General features: G+C 39.3%; 1 protein-coding gene across 1 annotated transcript in view; it reads left to right on the forward strand.

The window, feature by feature from the left end:
- LOC125236921 (probable ATP-dependent RNA helicase DHX35) overlaps nt 1-19,228 on the forward strand; it is a 132,500-nt gene that overhangs the window by 7,444 nt on the left and 105,828 nt on the right. The window lies entirely within an intron of this gene.

The raw sequence follows: 19,228 nt of genomic DNA on the forward strand, positions 1-19,228 counted from the left end.
GAACCTTAAGTCGGTGCTATAAGGTTTCATGATTAGAATAGCGTGTGTACAGGTTATTAAATATAGATGCAGACAAAGCGCCGTAAATATGTATCCACAATCTTAACGTATGAGCAATAAAGCCTGAGTGAGTTTGACGACCGGTCTGGCTTAGCGCGTAGTGATCCTGCCTGCTAAGCCGCGGTCCCGGGTTTGAATCCTGGTAGGGGCATTTATTTGTGTGATGAGCGCAGATATTTGTTTCTGAGTCATGGATGTTTTCTATGTATATAAGTACGAGTATGTATTTATCTATATAAGTATGCATATCGTCGCCTAGCACTAGGGAATGCAGAACCGGTACCAGTCCCAGAACCGGGACTGAGATTTCCGGTACTGGGAAAGAACCGGGAAATCCCGGTTCTTCGGTACTTTTCGGTACTGAGGGGGTTTACTACCTTTGGTTTACATTTGTTAAAAAAATATGAATAAAACATAAAATTAAGAATAAAATGTGTAATTTGATGCGAATATTACTGCCCTGATAAGCCAAAAAGCGCTATCTCAAACGAAAATCCATAGCTAACTTATACTTAAGTATCTATAACTGACAGTTCCATTTTCAAAATCATTTGGTTTTGAGATAGCGCCACTCGGCTTAGCAGGGCAGATTAGCTATATCAAAACAAAATATAAAAAGAAAACACTACTGTATGAGTTTTATTATTATTATTTTTTTTTTTTTATGGGATAGGAGGCAAACGAGCAGACAGGTCGCCTGATGGTAAGCGATCACCGCCGCCCATGGACACCCGAAACACCATATATATTATAGGTATTTCTAATAATCTGTTATGCAAAACATCTACCTACTTATAAGAAAATTATGCCAAATATGTCGTAGACAGCGCATGTGAAAAGTGTTTAGCCGTCGCTCCTGTTTTCCCGTCTCTTGTTTGCTGACGATGCAGCTTTTGTGGCGAACTCTGCAGCCGAGTTGCAAAACATCGTGGACAGGTTTTCGCGGGCTTACACTATGTTCTCCATGCCCATCAATACCAAAAAGACAGTCGTGTTAGTGTAGGTCTGTGCGGAAATATACTAGTGGATGGCACAGCTTTGGAAGTCGTTGAGTTTTGCTACCTTCGGTCGACCGTATCCAACAATCTCTCGCTTGACGCAGAAATCGATATCCGTATTGGCAAAGCGGCGACCATATTCGGGAGGCTACGTTCAAGTGTCTTCTTCTTCCTCCTACCCTTATCCCACGTTATGTGGAGTCGGTACAACAGGTCTTCCTCTTCCATTCTCCTCTATCTTTCATCATCCACCAGGTCACGGTCGATGCTTCCGTAATTTTGGAATAATGACCCAAGGTACCGGAAGTCGGAGCAGACTGGTAGGTATGCACCATCTAAGGCAATAAGAGAAAAACTGGATAGACCACCGAAATCTCAGAACATCTGTTCAGTCTTGGTTCTGCTGATTTGCAGTCCCACACTTTCCAGCCTTTCTTGCCATTTTCCCAGCCTGCTCTGGACCTCAAGTGCATTTTACCCAACAAGAACAATGTCATCGGCGAACAGCATACACCAGTGCTTCTTCCTGTATGTCCGATGTCAGAGCATCCATAACCAGGAGGAACAAATAAGGACCTAAAGTCGACTCCTGGTGTAGACTTACCGCCACATTGAACTCTTTCTATCATACATCGCCTGAACAAGCCGCACATACTTCTCTGGTACTCACGTCTCTCTCATACACCATCACAGAACCTTAGGCGGAACTCTATCGTATGCCTTTTCCAGATCCACGAACACCATGTGAAAGTTCTTTTCTGCTTTTCTGTATTTTGTAAAGAGTATGGTGTAACAAACTTCTCACTTTAAGAACCAAAACTTTAGTATACCAGACAAGCATACTTTGAGAAACCTGGACGAAGTGTGCAAAACATCATACACCTCTACATAGACTAATTATAACATTAGCAAAGTTAGTTTGGTTTACCCTCCAAGTATAACCGACGCCGAGGTCCCGGTCTTTGCCGAGGAAAAACTACCGCGCGGGACGAGTCTAACGTGTTTGAAATTTTTACATTACACCATTAAGTGAATATTACATCGATTACTTTCAAATTTTTGAAGTGATTGACAGCGTTTTAGTTTGTAATCTTTGTCCATTTTTCAGTACCGAAGAACCGGGAATTTTTAACACCAGTACCGGTACCCAAAAAGTTCAAAAATCCCGGGATTTCCCGGTACTTTTAGTACCGGGAATTCCCGGGAGCATTCCCTACCTAGCACCCATACGGCTCAGCCACGACATTGGTCTAAGCGCGACAGCGGTGAGCGGCGGCCATACATTGGAGCGAGACACAGCGATGGGACTTTTCATCATCTTTTCATTCACTCGTATGACTGCCGCTCGCCGCTGCCGTGCTTAGACCAATGTCGTGGCTGAGCCGATAGTGAGCTTTGCTTAGTTTGGGCTGTGGTTTGGGGCTAGCATGGTTTGATGTAAGGTGTCCCACAATAAAATAAAGTCGTGCATACATATTTTTAACTCTTTGTCCGCATCTATATTTAATAACTTGACAGTAGTAATGTGTGTAGGCATTAGTTATTGCAATCAGTGTTATCTGCAACACTCGACACCCACTCTTGCGTTTATCGTATCCTCTGGTTTCATACTCGACCGATTTGAATGTTGTACTTTGTCACAGTAAACGTCAAAGCGACTTCTATGGCGAATGAAGGACAGCTTCAATAAGACAGGGTTCTAGAGTGGCAATTTGAATCTCAGGCCACTGTAGAACCTTTTCACAGTAAACTTCGAAGTGACTTTCTATGGCAAATAAAAGACAGCTTCAATAATACAGGGTTCCTAGGATTAAAATTGCTAGATCGTACATATGAAGCGCTCATAATGGTTTCGTGGTGCTTCAAAACGTTACATTTTTACGTGTTTGTGGGATGATGATGATGATAAATCCTATGATCCTTCATTATCTTTATCAAGCAAAAGCGTTTGTCAAAATTGTAGTACATATTTGTAGTACCAATTTTTTAATAAAACTTTGCTTTTCTCTCCCATGCCTTGGCCCTGAACTAGCTCAAATCCGACTGTTATCAGTTTCTTGGCCTGCCAGAGCTTGGTCTTTGGCCTCTTTTGTTTCATCAGCATCACGGCCATTTGTTCTTGTCCTAGTGAACTCCTCAATGAACACGCCGCACAGGAAAGCATTAACCTTGCGTACGTTTGTCCTATGAAAGACAGGGGCTTTTATAGAATCAAGCCCCCCCCCATAAATAAAAGGAAAATTGTTCGCGCTCGTGCTCGCGCTTACAATTTCTGTCGGTATACATACATGTGAAATATTTTAGTTACGTAAGTCAAATGGTTGTGACGTTTCAGATGGACACAGCAAATCTATGAGGATAGCATTTCGGCATCAAACCCCCCAAAAAAGGTTAAACAAGGGGGCGCCAAAACTATATCTCGCTCTACCCTGATCGAGTGCGCGGGCCGGCGCTGCCTGGCCACATCTAGACACTCTAATGTCAAATTATCTGGAGTTGGCTTAAATTCAGAGATAATTACATCTTTCTCTAAAAATTTTTCGTCATAATTTGGCCAAAAACGCACCTTTGTCGTGAAGTTTACTCCACTATGTATACTAAACTAACTCTCCAGGAATTATAAATGGGTAAAATTATAAGTCTTATAAGTAATATTTTTTGGTTGTTTTTCGTCATAATTTGGCCAAAAACGCACCTTTGTCGTGAAGTTTACTCCACTATGTATACTAAACTAACTCTCCAGAAATTATAAATGGGTAAAATTATAAGTCTTCTAAGTAATATTTTTTGGTTGTTTTTTACCTTAAAATTCATTTTTGCGTGGATGAAATCATTCTGGTGATTCAGGCCCACGGTGAATAAACATTCTCATAAAATTTTGAACCTGAGAAAATCAAGGGCGAACAAAGGTCCAAAAATGACATTTAAAAATTCCGGTAAGTTAGTTGAAAATTATGTTCTGGCCTTTTGGCCGACTAATCGGCCACCCAACCGCCGACTAGTCGGTAGTCGGCTAGTCGGCCTAGTCGGCCAAATCACTAGTCGGTACATCCCTAATTTAATATACTGTATTACCATAAGGGTTAGGCAGAACACATGAAACTGCTCAAATTTCAGTGCCCCTCTTAGTAAAAGGGATTGAAAATTCGAAAGAAAACGAAATTTGTGAGTGACAGGTTGCTAGCCCAACGCCCACATCATAATTGAACACAAATCCCAAAGTCGATTTCTACGACACTCACGGGACGGTAATTCAAAATGGCGAATGATATTTTCCTCTTTTTAGAAACCACTTTAATACCGGGTGATTTCCACGTAACTGTAAGTGACCATGCACTTCAATGTTTACGTATTTATGATGCAAATAGAAGTGTTGATTTATCTGTACTGCCCAATGTACTTTCTAAAGTACATAATGGTTTCAATGGAATTTTAACTTTCATGTAAACAAATAAAATATAATTTCTTTTGTTTCTAAAATTTTTCGAACAAATGAAATTTCATTCAATCTAAAGTACAATAAGAATCAGAATTCCTTAGCAAAAATTTTGTATGGTGGGCCGGGCGAGGGTAGATAAGTTTACTTTTAATCCTCAGGTATATTGAATTGATGCTTAAGCACCTTTAATAAACAAACACACATTGAAAATTAATCAGGTGCAAATGATTAGAAAAGAAGTGGCCAGCCGAGTTTCTTGCCAGTCCCATAGTGGACTCCTCCAACTGAGGTGGGGGGGGGGGGGGGGCTGAAATCTTCTCTAGGCTGTAGGTAGGCCTAGCACATGATTGCCGCGAGAGTATGTCGCCGCGAGATAGATGACACATCTTCTAACTGTATTAATGACATAAGGACGGGTAGCCTATCTCGCGGCGACATACTCTCGCGGCAATCATGTTCTAACCCTGCTGAGGCGTAGGGTTAGAGCCGGCATAGCTTCATTTGAAGTTCATATTGTTCATAAACTCATTGTAGCCTACTTGAAATAGTTATTTGTTATACAAGGGGGCAAAGTTGTATTTTAACGCCGAGTGTGGAATTGAAAAACGAGCAAGTGAAAGGATTCTATAGTTGAACCACGAGCGAAGCGAGTGGTTCGAGAATAGAATCCTGAACTTGCGAGTTTTTTAACACACGAGAAGTAAAATACATTTGCACCCGAGTGTAACACAAAACTTTTCCCCTCACTATAGCGAGGAAACTACAACGCAAAAAATGCGTTTATCGCTGCTTCCAGTAGTTCCACAGGTGGTAAATCATCTTTATTACTAGATTAACCTACTTTTATCAATTTTAAAGCAGTTAATTTGACTTTATTCAAGGTCAAATTACTTTACCCACTAGTGGATAAAATGCGTTTTTACCCGCTGGTATTAAAGGACAAAACACGTGTTTCCGAGCTAGTGAGGGGAAAAATAAATTATCATTATCTAAGATACATTACTCTCTTACATAGATACCTTGCCTATTTCTGCTACTTTTGTACGATGCGATAAATCTAACCTAAAAAACCTACAAGGTCAAACTTAGGTTTTTAGTGTTTGCACAAAAAATGCAGACTCGGATTCGGGTATGTTTTGTTTGACTAAACTGGTTTGAAACCATGTATTTGGCTACTGCTACTTCAATCGATTACAAAACTAAGTTTTGATTTTTATGATTCCTACCGGACTCTAACCAAAGCGAAGTAAAAAAAAAAATTGAAAAACCCCTGACCGCGGCATAGTGGACCGATTTTCATGAAACATGGCTAAGAACACTCCCGACTAATTCAGCTTTCAGACAAAAAAAAACTAAATCTAAATCGGTTCATCCGTTCGGGAGCTATGATGCCACAGACAGACACACACACAAACAGACAGACAGACAAGTCAAACTTATAACACCCCGTCGTTTTTGCGTCGGGGGTTAAAAATATGCTTTATTAAAATTGGCCTAGCAACAAGATTGTCAAGTTTTGCAAATAGCATCATAATCGAAATACATAACTTTATTTTACTCATATTAGGCAAATAACGTAAATGATCGGGATTTACATAAGGGAAAAAGGTAAATTTAAGGAAAATTTATCTGTTTAATGATAATGAAATAAGTTTTAAGTATGTACCTTAGGCACTGGTCCCACCGCGAGCTAGTAAGCTATGAGCTATCGGCTATAAAAACGAACAAAAGATAAGCACCCCCGTGCAAATAAAAGAGACACGGCGATTTTGATAGCTCACCGCTGGGCGAGCAGCTATAAACATCGCCGTGTCTCTTTTATTTACACGGGAGTGATTATCTTTTGTTCATTTTTATAGCCGATAGCTCATAGCTTACTAGCTCGCGGTGGGACCAGTGCCTTACCTACATGTAATGTGACTGCACTGCAGTAAAAATAACTTCGTAAATTCACTTTCTTAAATATCCAAATACTTTGTTTTTGGTCATTAAATGAGGAAAAACAATACAGAATATTATTCCATCTTTCCCCGTATTCCATCTTGACCCAATCTCCCCTTGAAAATCCCAGTAGATTGTGCGATTAGATTATGCTGCGTATTGGTCACTCCTGTCGTTTTGTCTATCCATGCATCAGATCTCTATAAGACCTTATTTTACTCTCTTTAAGGAGGAAGGATATAATTATGTGCCTACTTATACACCGTGTTTCACTTAACACTAAAAACCTGAAAACAGTTTCTTCAGAATCGAGAGTAGAATCGATTGAGCTATATCTTGATGGGGGTAATATTTTTATTTAAATTGGTATTATTAGTTATTTTTTACGTGCCTATTCTATTGTACTCGTAAGACAACATTGTGTATATCGCATTGCTAGAGGTTGTTTACCTTTTTCAGTATTTAGGGGTATTAATACTGGCTGGTTACTTGGACGATTATTTTTTCCGCTACGAGTTTGACGTTGTTTGTCAGTTTAATTTTAATGTTTATCATAAGTCATAACAAATTGAACTCGTACCTAATTACAACCTTGTCATTTTGAATATTGGGTTTAATTTGCTTACTGCGATTACCTGTCCAATTTGAAGTTTACTGTGACAAAGCTTTAAAGTGTTTTACAATGACATCTTAGCTGTCTATTGGTAAACCTTATGTCGTTGCAGTAACGTACACAAATAAATAGTTTTATGGTTTATGGTGGAAGTTAGCAATTATTTTATTGAGTGTAGAGCTAAAAGTCAAGTAGAGCTGTACAGAAAATTAAAAATTCAATTAAAAAAAAGTAACCATCAGATTAAAAGATGAATACTCTAGATGAGTTTAAAAAAATAAAAATCAGTTGGGGTGTCTGAGGTTTTGAGTGAGAGTGGAAACACGGTGTATACGGTTGATCTTAGATAGTCTTTGTAATGTATGCGATAATTGCGATAGTGTTGGCTAGCTTCGTATGTGCCTCAGGGTATGCCCCTTGTTAGCATTATTAACTGACCAAAAGTGAACCTTATTCAAATTGGAAGAGGTCCATCTTACGTCAACAGAAGTGCTGTTACAAAGTCGGCTAGGGGACGCCCCTAAATATTGAAACTCGACGATTTCTTTACAAAACAAATAAAGCAGAAACGTGAGTAAGTTTTGACGTTCTTAGAATTGATAGCATTTACTCTGTGGTCTTATTATTCAGTCTAGTCTTCAGTCAATAACCTTTTATTCTACGTAATTGTATGTCTACGTAAGAAAAGTCCTTATAAATTAAATCAAATTTAATATAGCCTAGAGATGGGCCGAATATGAACTCTGCCGAATACGAATATTCGGCCGAACATTCGGTTACGCCATGTTTTAAAAGGGGATGTTCATTAAAACTATTAAATGATTGATAATGGTTACATATGTTACTACAACTATGTTTTTATGATTTAGTAGATAACTAAAACTTAATTAAAAGTGTTAAAACCGCTCTGAACTCTTCTCAACTATTAAACTAAGGTTTTTTAACTTTTTTTTTTTGACGCATAGGTTTCTCTCTTTTTAGCAGTTCCTTAAAACTCTAACCACTAACTCTAATCTTTAGCTTTCCATCAGGCGGACCGTATGCTTGTTTGCCATCGACGTAGTATAAAAAAAAAAGCTACTAAAATAGGAGCTTATTATCCAATGGAATACGTAAGACTTTCATTAGTTATTTACTTTCTTTATTCGGTATATAAATATTCGGCAATGCAACCGAATTATTCGGCCCAATACGAACATTGAAAAACTTGCCGAATATGCCTAATATCGAATATTCGGCATTCGGCATATTCGGCAAGTTTTTTCTACTACTACTCTCGTTCGTTACTCGCGTTCTGCCTGCGCCCTGAAAATCAGTGCCGTGTCTCTTAGACATGGTCTACGCTGAGCGGCATCCTATTTGGTATACCGGTTCACTCTATTTGTATTGTGTTGTACCTATACTGTTCTTATACCAAATAAATATTTTTTCTTTCTTTTTCTTCTTTTCTTTCTAAATTCAAAAATTTCAAAATACGTTGGGAATACAACGTTCTAGTGGAATCACATTACAAGTTATTTTGAATGAAAACAATGTATGGGATGTCACAAATCCGATTTTTTCACACTGTTAATCCCGATTTTTATTTTTGAAAAAAATATATGTTAAACATTATTAAATTATACATAAAATATGTAAATTTGGTAACTGTCGCTATCTCGCAAGTATTATTTTTCTTTTTTTTTTAATTTTCAACTCAATTTTTTTTTCAACTCAATTTCAAGACACGAAATAGGCCTTATAAAAGATGGTGGTAAAATGCGCTGCTCTATACGTATACACTTTAAAGTACAGCGGGGCAAATCTCGACTGGGGGGCAATTGTAACTAGTCCATTTTTTCCATTATTACACTATGATGTTGAGTTCTACATGTATCCAACTGAACACGCCTACAATGCAAACATTGTAAAACATGGAAAAAATGGACCAGTTACATTTGCCCCCTAGTCGAAATTTGCCCCGCTGTACCTTATTGAAAATGATATTGTTATCTTCCGGCTAGAATTCGTCAAATTTTAGGCCGCTGCGCTAAACGAAGTTACCGCTCCCCGGCTCTGTCGAACAGAAAAATAGTATACACACGTTAGCCACTACATAAGAAAGCCCCAGATCAGAATTTATTGTGTTACTTGTGTTGTAGGGTGTTCACAATTAGGTACTTACATAGTGATGAGACATTTCAAACTTTACTACCGGTCTGGCTCAGTCGGTAGTGACCCTGCCTGCTAAGCTGCGGTCCTGGGTTCGAATCCCGGTAAGGGCACTTATTTGTGTGATGAGCACAGATATTTGTTCCTGAGTCATGGATGTTTTCTATGTACATGAGTATGTATTTATCTATTTAAGTATGTATATGGTCGCTTAGCACCCTTAAGTTGATCTGTGTAAGGTGTCCCAAATATTTATTTTATTTATTTTACTGCCTTAGGGGAGCATTTCTTTTTTTTTTTTTGCCATTTTTTTATTTAAATTTTTTTAGGGAATTTTAGGTCAGTTCTACTTAGAATCACGAGTACTTTCAATCTCACTGGGAGACAAGTGTCCCAGAATTTCCATACATTTTTGTTTCTTTCCTCTTTTGTTACCCCACACAACGTGGACGGAAAATGGTAAAAAAATAAGAAAAAATCGTATAGGACAATTTTTTTAACTATTAGGATTGAAAAAACTAGTGATTCTGAGTAGAAATAGCATATTTTTTTCAAAAATATCACATTTCATAAAAGTGGCAAAAAAAAGAAATGCTCAAGTATGTAATCTACTAGTTCCAAATACAATTTTGCTAAACGGTTATCATTATCAGACATAGTTGCGTCCGTTTCCGATAGACAGTGTTTTAATAATAAAATATCTGTCCCTTTGTTCCGATATTTTAATAACTTCTATATTTTTAAAACTTGACTTTTTGTTTACACTTTTGCCATGTCCTAGGTACAAGTACCTACAGTCAACTATTCTATAAAATATAATGAAACGTGTAATATGTGTTTTAAACAAAATGAGTTTTGAAATATTTTCAAAGGAGTTTAATGAAATTATACAATTTTTCAATAACCCACTGTTATTATTAAAACATTCACTGTTCAATATTCTTTAAAAATATTTTAATAAAAGTATTCATTGTAATGTTTAATAGATTCGTTGACCGATTTTATTACCGAAACCGAACTGAGCTATAACCGAAAGTACTGAAACATACTTGTTATGACAAAACGACCGAAATCGAAACGTCTGTTGGGCTGAAATCAAAAAGCTATGTAGTTTAGGATTATCCAATTTTCTTTTAAGGGATATCTTATTTACATATTTTACTTTTAATTTACTTGGTCTTTTTTTTAATTGTATTAATTGTTATGAATGTTATGATGTTCCCAAGTTTTCATGTCCAATAGCTGAACATTGTTACAATTATATTTATGAGAAAACCTTTGTACATACTTCCATAGTCTTGCTAATAAAATTATTCTTATTTTTATCGGTGTGACCGAACGGACGGTAGATTTTTTGGCTAATATAGCCTGACAAAAAAAAGAATAGAAAATAGGGGCGCCATCGTGTATGTAAGCCGTTTTGCATGTGGCAACTATTGAGTCATTTTTGTATGAGAACAGTAAGTGTTGCTATGAAAAAAAACCGGCCAAGAGCGTGTCGGGCCACGCTCAGTGTAGGGTTCCGTAGTTTTCCGTATTTTTCTCAAAAACTACTGAACCTATCAAGTTCAAAACAATTTTCCTAGAAAGTCTTTATAAAGTTCTACTTTTGTGATTTTTTTTTATAATTTTTAAATATATGGTTCAAAAGTTAGAGGGGGGGGGGACGCACTTTTTTTTCCTTTAGGAGCGATTATTTCCGAAAATATTAATATTATCAGAAAACGATCTTAGTAAACCCCTATTCATTTTTAAATACCTATCCAACAATATATAACACGTTGGGGTTGGAATGAAAAAAAAAATCAGCCCCCACTTTACATGTAGGGGGGGTACCCTAATAAAACATTTTTTCCATTTTTTATTTTTGCACTTTGTTGGCGTGATTGATATACATATTGGTACCAAATTTCAGCTTTCTAGTGCTAACGGTTACTGAGATTATCCGCGGACGGACGGACGGACGGACGGACGGACGGACGGACGGACGGACGGACGGACGGACGGACGAACGGACGGACGGACGGACGGACGGACAGACAGACAGACAGACATGGCGAAACTATAAGGGCTCCTAGTTGACTACGGAACCCTAAAAAGGTGTACCATTTCTACTCTTTTTAGTCAGTGGGCTATTTCATCAAAGTGACATTGACAATTCCGTGCCTATTTCTGGGTTCATAAGTAACACTGTTACTCAGCGTCAATATTCCCTTGTTGAACAGGCAATGAACGGCGAAGTGTCACTGTCGGGTGACAATGGTCACTGTTGTGAAGTAAGCCGCAGGCTGTACAGGATTTTATTACCGAAACCGAAATTTCGGTCAGACACTTAGTGATGACTGTTGTTGTTATTCAAACGAATAGAAGTTGAGAACGCTAGTTATTTGACTGATTTTGGCGTAGAGAATTTATATGAGAGTTATGTGGAAAAGCAGTTTGAAAACGTGAAGAAATGTGCTGAAATATTGTAGAAAAATAGCTAGGAATTTATATAAGTACAGTGCATAAGAAATTTCCAGATATGTATTTCTTAGGTTATGCCAAGCGATTCAAATAAACAAGAATAGGTACAATTACCGGCCTGCAATAATATGTAAACTAATGAAGGTCTAAAAATTGAGATATAGAGCGTGTCCCCTGTTTTGGCGACCTTCGAAGAATAATATATTATTGAAGGTACATTAGACAAACACGAAATATAAGAAAAAAATATATTTAAAAAAATTTACACTTTGGCTAGCCCCCCAGATGTGTGTGATTCACATATGTTATAATTTCAGATCTGTAGTTTCTAGCTACTGAAAACATTGAAATGTTCGTTCTTTGAGTGACTGATATTTTGCTAGGCATTTTTTCATGCATTCATGTTTATTAAAACTGTATTTTACGTATCTCATGAACAAAACAAAACGTTATGCTAATAAAATGTTTATGTCCAGAATAATTGTATTTTAGAGATATTAACTGTATGTACTTAATAGGATATGAAATTAGCTAGATATTGAATGAATGGTTGTGTTATGCTACCAAAAAAAACATTTTTGCCATACACGACAAAGATTTTACGAAAAATGTCCTTAACTTCATATTGTCTATTATTTCATATTAAATAAATATTGTTTTCTGGAAAATTGTTGCCACTGATGTATGTAATAAGCTATATGAGTTATGGAAAGGTACCTCAGCGGATTACTTGCCACCGGAGTCTGTTAATTAAGAATAAATACTTTATTAAAAAAATAGTTATGAATGTTGATTGTTGCCCAACAAAATGTTTGTAAATATAAATGTTTATTAACTGTTAGTATTTTTAAATCAATTATAAAATTATTTCAAATCATTTGTCAATTTATAACTATATCAAGTTAAAGTTACTTAAAATATATCTCATCGTCGTTATAAAATATTGAGACTTATTAATTTTAATTTAGTTTTTATGACATAAGGTAGGATGGGTTAAGATCGGGATAACTAGACTGTTGGTCTTGTTGATGTAGAGAATACTCACTGTTATTCTTGTGCCGAATATATTATACAGTGTGTAAAGCTAATACTGGCGATAACTCTTGTGGTTAGTTTAGGACATAAGAAATGTAATTATATACGCATATAAATTCGAAAGTTATCCATACAAAATAATGTCCACAATGTATGCAAACACAGTCACGTTAAACGCTCGATGACAGTTTAATTTTAAAAGCTCTTATCGTTTGTCGTGTCATCGCGACCATGTTTACATTACATTGCTGGTGAGAAAATTTTCAAAAATTAATCATCAAATTAGTCATCTTGTTATATTGGTAAGCAATAAAGAATATTTGTATTGTATTGTATCAATTGTATGTGGTGAACATTATGACTAACTTAAAACCACTTATTAATGATAACACTAACGAGTTCTGTCTGATTTCATTTAACGTCCGTATAAAGCTGACACGCTGTATATCAATCTTACCCCACCTAACCTGTTAATGGTATGTTACCCTGTGATTTAATTGATGTTTTCAAGCAATTTAAATTTATAAATTATTTTGGTTTATAAAAGTAAATGTGTCTGATGCTTCAAACTTGTTTCATTTATGACTTCCCATAGAGTTTTGGACAAAGTTTTGTGAAAACGCCCTGTGGACTATTTCACCATTGACACTTGATACTTAAATAGGCTAGTTTCCTATACTTAAAATATTTTATGCAGTGCACGAACTAAAGCACCACATAATTAGAAGAAAAATATGGACAGTAGTTATGTTTAAACATAATTTCTATTTAATAAGTCAAAGAAAAAGATATAAAGTAAATGAATTGAGCGTGACGTCACTCCTCAGTATTTCATATTAATTCCATATTAGCAAATCGTTTTGACAGTTCTTAAAAAGAAGCTGATATGACTAGTAGTTTGATTGCCTATTCTGTGCCTATTTTTTTTATAAATGGGCTTACTCTTGGCCACAGACTAGCCGAAGGCAAAGACGTGGCCTACGATGGAGTGAGCTCGCCCAGAAGATGCCATTTCTAGGTTGATAAGCGTCTCAGCGTCAATATTTACTTGTTGAACAAGCAATGAGCGACGAAGTGTGTCTGAATCAGGCTACAATTATCATTATTCTGAAATAGGTCACTGCTTGCTTTCCATAATTGTACGTAAATGTACAAACGCTATCCCTATCGCTCTACTGTGTTGTAGCACAGTATAATAAAGAGTACTATCGTACAGTATGGCCACTCCCGCTCCCCGCTGAAAGCGCCGCCCACCCCCTCCGTTACCTCACAGTTACCGCCTGTCTAAAACGCGAACAGTCACAACGCGAACTGTCATATCTCACTTATAATACTTACACGAGCTTAAAATGTGTGCTAGGAACGCGCATTTTTCATATATTTGATCGCCAGTGTCCGAGATGTGGTTGTAGGCTTGTGTAGGACATGTACTAATAGTACAAAAGACACGATTCCCTGCACTGTACTAGACCGAACTACTCCCAAATGATTCTGCTCTCTAGTACATTTAGTACACACGCGTGCAACAGAATGGGAGCGAAAGGAGAGGGAGGTATCTCATAGGTAAGCGTGCTCCATCCACCGTAGACCGCATCATCACTTACCATCAGGTGTGATCGTGGTCAAACGTCTACCTATCAGGGACCGGCCCGCTATCCCTTATACGGGGTTTTGTATGGGTATTTCGTTAGGCTTAACTTACCCTACCCTTTTGACGCGATACCCTTTCATTTTGTTTTTAAAGCCCTAACGAAAGCGCTTACCTAAAATAGCCCAATACCCTTTCAAAACCCTTATCATCGGCTCAGCCTAACGCCATAAGGGTGAGCCTTATATTGGGTTTTATTTGCTTTCCCTTATAGATCATATCGTGCGAGTTTAAATCCTGTACCTCGCTCATAAAGCACACATTACTCCGAACGAAATAACATACGATCGTTACCTATGGCGGCACTGTGTGTGATATTTGCGCGTTTCTGTTTAATGGAAACGGCTGTAGATAAAATAAGGTTCAATTTTCAATACCAAATACTTATAGTTATGATAGGCTCCTGCTTTGCTCGGGTGTAACACAGGCAAACGCTGCTTTTTAGGGTTCCGTAGTCAACTAGGAACCCTTATAGTTTCGCCATGTCTGTCTGTCCGTCCGTCCGTCCGCGGATAATCTCAGTAACCGTTAGCACTAGAAAGCTGAAATTTGGTCCCAATATGTATATCAAATCAATCACGCCAACAAAGTTCAAAAATAAAAAATGGCAAAAATGTTTTATTAGGGTACCCCCCATGTAAAGTGGGGGCTGATTTTTTTTTCATTCCAACCACAACGTGTGATATATTGTTGGATAGGTATTTAAAAATGAATAAGGGTTTACTAAGATTGTTTTTTGATAATATTGATATTTTCGGAAATAATCGCTCCTAAAGGAAAAAAAAGTGCGTCGTCCCCCCTCTAACTTTTGAACCATAAGTTTAAAAAATATGAAAAAAATCACAAAACTAGAACTTTATAACGACTTTCTAGGAAAATTGTTTTGAACTTGATAGGTTCAGTAGTTTTTCAGAAAAATATGAAAAACTTCGGAACCCTACACTGACCGTGGCCCGACACGCTCTTGGCCGGTTTTTTTTATCGGACTTGTCTTGATGAGTACCCGAAGTCTAGCTGATGCTGAACCCTGGCTACACCTAGGAGAACTCGGGTTTAGTGTAACACAGGCAAACGCTGTTTTCGTCATCGGACGTCTTGATGAGTACTCGAGTGAGCAGTACCCAAAGTCCAGCTGATGCTGAACTCTGGCTGCACCTATGGGAACTCGGGTTTAGTGTAACACAGGCAAACGCTGTTTTCGTCATCGGACTTGTCTTGATGTGTACTCGAGTAAGCAGTACCCGAAGTCCAGCTGATGCTGAACCCTGGCTGCATCTAGGAGAACTCGGGTTTAGTGTAACACAGGCAAACGCTGTTTTCGTCATCGGACTTGTCTTGATGAGTACTCGAGTGAGCAGTACCCAAAGTCCAGCTGATGCAGAATCCTGGCTGCACCTATGGGAACTCGGGTTTAGTGTAACACAGGCAAAAGCTGTTTTCGTCATCGGACTTGTCTTGATGAGTACTCGAGTGAGCAGTACCCGAAGTGCAGTTGATGCTGAACCCTGGCTGCACCTAGGGGAACTCGGGTTTAGTGTTACACAGGCAAACGCTGTTTTCGTCATCGGACTTGTCTTGATGAGTACTCGAGTGAGCAGTACCCGAAATCCAGCTGATGCTAAACCCTGGCTGCAGCTAGGGGAACTCGGGTTTAGTGTAACCCAGGCAAACGCTGTTTTCGTCATCGGACTTGTCTTGATGAGTACTCGAGCGAGCAGTACCCAAAGTCCAGCTGATGCTGAACTCTGGCTGCACCTATGGGAACTCGGGTTTAGTGTAACACAGGCAAACGCTGTTTTCGTCATCGGACTTGTCTTGATGAGTACTCGAGTGAGCAGTACCCGAAGTCCAGCTGATGCTGAACCCTGGCTGCATCTAGGAGAACTCGGGTTTAGTGTAACACAGGCAAACGCTGTTTTCGTCATCGGACTTGTCTTGATGAGTACTCGAGTGAGCAGTACCCAAAGTCCAGCTGATGCAGAACCCTGGCTGCACCTATGGGAACTCGGGTTTAGTGTAACACAGGCAAACGCTGTTTTCGTCATCGGACTTGTCTTGATGAGTACTCGAGTGAGCAGTACCCGAAATCCAGCTGATGCTGAACCCTGGCTGCATCTAGGAGAACTCGGGTTTAGTGTAACACAGGCAAACGCTGTTTTCGTCATCGGACTTGTCTTGATGAGTACTCGAGTGAGCAGTACCCAAAGTCCAGCTGATGCAGAACCCTGGCTGCACCTATGGGAACTCGGGTTTAGTGTAACACAGGCAAACGCTGTTTTCGTCATCGGACTTGTCTTGATGAGTACTCGAGTGAGCAGTACCCGAAATCCAGCTGATGCTAAACCCTGGCTGCAGCTAGGGGAACTCGGGTTTAGTGTAACCCAGGCAAACGCTGTTTTCGTCATCGGACTTGTCTTGATGAGTACTCGAGCAAGCAGTACCCAAAGTCCAGCTGATGCTGAACTCTGGCTGCACCTAGGGGAACTCGGGTTTAGTGTAACACAGGCAAACGCTGTTTTCGTTATCGGACTTGTCTTGGTGAGTACTCAAGTGACCAGTACCCGAAGTCCAGCTGATGCTGAACCCTGGCTGCATCTAGAGGAACTCGGGTTTAGTGTAACACAGGCAAACGCTGTTTTCGTCATCGGACTTGTCTTGATGAGTACTCGAGCGAGCAGTACCCAAAGTCCAGCTGATGCTGAACTCTGGCTGCACCTATGGGAACTCGGGTTTAGTGTAAAACAGGCAAACGCTGTTTTCGTCATCGGACTTGTCTTGATGAGTACTCGAGTGAGCAGTACCCGAAGTCCAGCTGATGCTGAACCCTGGCTGCATCTAGGAGAACTCGGGTTTAGTGTAACACAGGCAAACGCTGTTTTCGTCATCGGACTTGTCTTGATGAGTACTCGAGTGAGCAGTACCCAAAGTCCAGCTGATGCAGAACCCTGGCTGCACCTATGGGAACTCGGGTTTAGTGTAACACAGGCAAACGCTGTTTTCGTCATCGGACTTGTCTTGATGAGTACTCGAGTGAGCAGTACCCGAAATCCAGCTGATGCTAAACCCTGGCTGCAGCTAGGGGAACTCGGGTTTAGTGTAACACAACACAGGAAAACGCTGTTTTCGTCATCGGACTTGTCTTAATGAGTATTTGGGTGAGCTGTACCCAAGATAGAGCTGATGCTGAAACCTAGCTGTACCTAGGGGAACTCGGGTTTGGTGTAACATAGGCAAACGCTGTTTGCGTCATCGGACATATCTTGACGAGGACTTGGGTGCGCAGTAGCCAAAACAGCGCTGTAGCTGAGCCCTGGCGGTATCTAGGGCAACTCTGGTTTCGGTACATTATAATATAGAAATATTTCATGCAATCTCAAGTTAGGCATAAAAACATAATATTAACTGAACAAAAATCTTACCAGAAGTGAATATTAACATCAAGTAGTTAGAACACATTTATTAATTTGCCATACATGAAACACTTTATTTGTGTCTAAAAAAATACGTATGTATATCCATTTGAATATCAAAATTAAGTATAGTCGATTTCACTAATAGTAACACAGGGAATAAAGAGAATACTGGAGTTCCAAGCGTCCATAGACTGCGGTAACTACTTACTATCAGACGCGCTGTATGCTTGATTTCCACCAGAAAAGTATTTCTGTTTCAAACGATCTTCATAGAATTCACAACAATCAACAGAAATAGTTTGACAGATTCTATGGTACTACTCAACTCAACCAAGTACCAGTCATAAAGACGAGTCTCAGATATTTCACGATGACAAAAACAGCGTTTACCTATGTTGCACGAAACCCGAGTTCCTTTAGGAATAGCCCGAGTTCAGCATCAGCTCTACCTTGGTTACTGCTCACTCAAGTACTCATCAATACAAGTCCGATGACAAAACAGCGTTTGCATATGTTGCACGAAACCCAAGTTCCCTTAGGAATAGCCAGGGTTCAGCATCAGCTCTCTACCTTGGTTACTGCTCACTCAAGTACTCATCAATACAAATCCGATGACGAAAACAGCGTTTGCCTATGTTGCACGAAACCCGAGTTCCCCTAGGAATAGCCAGGGTTCAGCATCAGCTCTGCCCTGGTTACTGCTCACTCAAGTACTCACCAAAACAAGTCCGATGACGAAAACAGCGCTTGCCTATGTTACACCAAACCCGCGTTCCCCTGGGAAAAGCCAGGGTTCAGCATCAGCTCTACCTTGGTTACTGCTCACTCAAGTACTCATCAAGACAAGTCCGATGACGAAAACAGCGTTTGCCTATGTTGCACGAAACCCGAGTTCCCTTAGGAATAGCCAGGGTTCAGCATCAGCTCTACCTTGGTTACTGCTTACTCAAGTACTCATCAATACAAGTCCGATGACGAAAACAGCGTTTGCCTATGTTGCACGAAACCCGAGTTCCCATAGGAATAGCCAGGGTTCGGCATCAGCTCTACCTTGGTTACTGCTCACACAAGTACTCATCAAGACAAGTCCGATGACGAAAACAGCGCTTGCCTATGTTACTCCAAACCCGCGTTCCCCTGGGAAAAACCAGGGTTCAGCATCAGCTCTACCTTAGTTACTGCTCACACAAGTACTCATCAAGACAAGTCCGATGACGAAAACAGCGCTTGCCTATGTTACTCCAAACCCGCGTTCCCCTGGGAAAAGCCAGGGTTCAGCATCAGCTCTACCTTGGTTACTGCTCACTCAAGTACTCATCAAGACAAGTCCGATGACGAAAACAGCGTTTGCCTATGTTGCGCGAAACCCGAGTTCCTTTAGGAATAGCCAGGGTTCAGCATCAGCTCTACCTTGGTTACTGCTCACTCAAGTACTCATCAATACAAATCCGATGACGAAAACAG

The sequence above is a fragment of the Leguminivora glycinivorella genome, chromosome 20, assembly GCF_023078275.1.
Source record: "Leguminivora glycinivorella isolate SPB_JAAS2020 chromosome 20, LegGlyc_1.1, whole genome shotgun sequence".
Lineage (NCBI taxonomy): Eukaryota > Metazoa > Arthropoda > Insecta > Lepidoptera > Tortricidae > Leguminivora > Leguminivora glycinivorella.